This window comes from Mus caroli, unplaced genomic scaffold, assembly GCF_900094665.2.
Source record: "Mus caroli unplaced genomic scaffold, CAROLI_EIJ_v1.1 scaffold_15509_1, whole genome shotgun sequence".
Lineage (NCBI taxonomy): Eukaryota > Metazoa > Chordata > Mammalia > Rodentia > Muridae > Mus > Mus caroli.
Genome location: NW_018391378.1, coordinates 26,916 through 30,197, shown reverse-complemented (window position 1 = coordinate 30,197; position 3,282 = coordinate 26,916). Strand labels below are relative to the sequence as shown.

The following is a 3,282-nucleotide window of genomic DNA, read 5'->3' as shown; positions in this document are numbered from 1 at the left end:
ACACGTCCGAGGCCGAGGACAGTCCTCCATAAAAGGGAGGGGGCTCCGCCATCTCTCTCTCTCTCTGGCTCCCTTCTCCACTGGCTCCTGATGGGGTAAGCAATAAAGCTTGTGCTGCAGAAGATTCCGGTTGCCCTGAGCGTGTTCTTACCAGGGGGACACAAAAGCGCGGGCAATAAGTAAGTCCTATGTTCCCTGTAGAGGAAATCTGACTTGGCCCCTCTGCTTCTGTGAAACCTTGATCTCTCATCGATTCCATTCAAACACCCAATCATTGTAGGAAAATGAGGCACCTGATAATCTCCCAAAACAAAGTTAGCACAACTGGCAACACGAAATCTTAAAAAAAAAATAATAATAAGTAAATGGAAGCAGAGACATCTTTAAAATGTGTCCTTTTATGTGGTTTTTATTTCTGCACCTGGCACCTCTCATATTGCTATGCTGGGTGTGCACGTGCACACACCAAGGCAGGGTGGGGTGGTTGCCTGCTTAGCTCTTTCTCCCACGATCATAGAAATCTACAACCTCTTACTATCAAAACAAGAACCAGGCACTTTGATCATTAACCTATCTCAGTGCCATAACACAGAGGGTAGCTCACAAGAGATATGAAATGGTCACTTAGTTCTATAAATTCAGAAAACATCTAAAGGGATATTAAGACAAGGAGAGCATGAAGTAGACACTAGGAGTTAGACTATAGAGCTAGAAACCTTACGAGGCAGTAAGGGGAAAAAATGTCAGCAAGAGAAGATGTAACTTTAATTTTTTTTCAAACCTTATTTTTTATGATGGTTCTTAAATGCTATAACCTCCCTTTTAGCCCACTACCCACCAGCAGTACTGGGAAAGAAAGAATATGGGGGTGGTGGAGTGGACCTGTTTAGAAAGGTTCTTTGGAGCAACTACCATCTGTGTTGTCAGGAAATTTAGTTCACAGGTCAAGAGCAGCTCGATGATACACTCACAAACACTTCACAGAATCACCAGCAGTCCAGTTCAGTAGAGTAGGGATAGCAGACATGAGTCAGCAGCAGTGGCACTACCTAGCAGAGACAGCCAGGCCTCAGCCTCAGCTCAAGTCAACAGGAGGGACCAGGGAAGAACACCAGGAGAAGTTCTTGACTGTGCCTCACTCAGGGAAGCATAGATCAGTGAAGACTCAAGACCCACGAGGTTGCACAGCTAGCTCTGTAAGCAAGCCAAGCTCAGCCTCTGTCACTGTCCATCGGTCCTTTTTGTATCCTCCAAACATCACAGGTCCTCCATGTGCCTTACCTCAGCACTTTTTGTGCCTTAACACATGTGTCTGTCTCAGTTGGCATCACTCTACCAATCAGCCTGAGTCCACAGAAGCGGCAAGGACTGAAGCACACCACCACAAGTTTTTTGGTGGAGGACTCTATGGAGTCCTGACAAATGCAGCCCAGCTACACAATGTAAGGCAGACTGATGCATGCATTGTTAGCAAAGAATCCTTCATCGTGTGTTCTTTCACATGCTTGCTTTAGTGGAGTATCCTCTTTTCTGTGTTTGCTTCGGTGAAATGTTCCTTCACAAGTCTGCCTTAGCCTTTCACACCTGTGTCCACTTTAACGAGATGTTCCTTCACATGTTTGCCCAAGCAAAACACCTTTCAACATAACTGACTTTCCAAAAAACCCTTAAGTTTCCACTTCAGGAAGACTAGCAAGAAAGGCAGGTTTGGGTAAGTCCTGGAGTACAGCAAAAATGTGCTACAGTTTGGATACAGTTTGTCTTTCCAAAAGGTTTATGAGTTCAAATTTACTTCCATTGTAAGAGATTGTGGTGGTCTGAATAAGAGTGGCCTCATATAATCAAATACTTAGTCACCAGGGAATGGCACTAGTTGGGATTGGGAAGTGTGGCTTTGTTGGAGTCGGGGTGAAGGAAGCATGTCACTGGAGGCAGGCTTTGAGATTTCAAAAGCCAAAGCCAAGCCCAGTGGCTCTTCCTGATGCCTGAAGATCCAAATGTAGAACTCTCAGCTCTTTCTCAAGCACCATGTCTGCCTGCGTCTCATCACGCTTCCTTCCATAATGACAATGGACTTAAGCCTCTGAAACTGTAAGCCAGCCCCAATTAAATGTTTTCCTTTGTAAGAGTTTCTGTGATCATGGTGTCTCTTCACAGCAATAGAACAGTGACTGAGATAAGAACTAAGACAGTATAAACTAGATTCAAATAGTTTTAGAGGTTGGGTTTGGGAAGGTAATTGGAATTAGATAACCATCAGGGTGGATGACCATGATTGAATATAAGTAGTTTTATGAGTGAGATTAGAAGATAGACAGGCACAGAAATACACACACACACACACACACACACACACACACAGAGCCTCTTGCTGTGTAGTGTCCTGTACCACCTCAGGATTCCCCCTGAAAGGTTGTCATCACCAGATGCAACTTTTGACCTTGAACCTCCAAATTCGACTTCTATTCTTTACAAAGTTGCCCAATCTTTGTTATTCATTGGTAACAAAAAAGCAGACCAAGACACAAGAACTATGATCTGAACAGACTGGTAGAAAAAATATGAGTAGCATTGGGATCCTATGATAAACTGAATCAAAAGACATACTTAGGTTTGTAAGATGTCATTATTATACTTGGTGTATATATGTGCATGGGTGTACATATATGTATGTTCATATACTGTGGTGGCCAGAATCCAAATTCAGATGTTTTCCCCAATTGTTCCCTACCTTATTTTGAGACAAGGTCTCTTACTTTAGCTTGTCTTGTTAGCCAGCAAGCCCCAGGGACCCTCATGGGTCTGTGTCCCTATGACTGAGATTACAACGTGTGCCTGGCTTGTTATGTGGGTGCTGGGGATCCATGCGAAATCTTTGTGTTAGAAAGGCATGCTCTTCAGTTTGGTGAAGAGCTGGCCTTTCTAGTTCTCCTTAAAGAAGTAAAGAATAAACAATACCTCTGGTATTGAAGAGGTGAACATGTTTGCAAACCAAGGAACAGTGATCCGTTTTAGCAACCCTAAAGTTCAGACATCCCTGGCAGCAAACACCTTCACGATTACAGGCCATGCTGAGACAAAGCAGCTGACAGCGATGCTTCCCAGCATTCTAAACCAGCTGGGTGCAGACGGTCTGACTAGTTTAAGAGACCAAATGAAGCTCTGCCCAAACAACCCATGGATGAAAAAGCACCTCTTGCTCCTGGAGAGGAGGAGGAGGAGCAGGAGGAGGAGGAGCAGGAGGAGCAGGAGGAGGAGGAGCAGGAGGAGGAGGAGGAGCAG

At 44.5% G+C, this 3,282-nt stretch overlaps 1 pseudogene; it reads left to right on the top strand.

Annotated features, from left to right (window-relative positions):
* Positions 1–2,980: 2,980 nt before the first annotated feature.
* Positions 2,981–3,282, top strand: part of LOC110289152 — a 683-nt pseudogene continuing 381 nt past the window's right edge.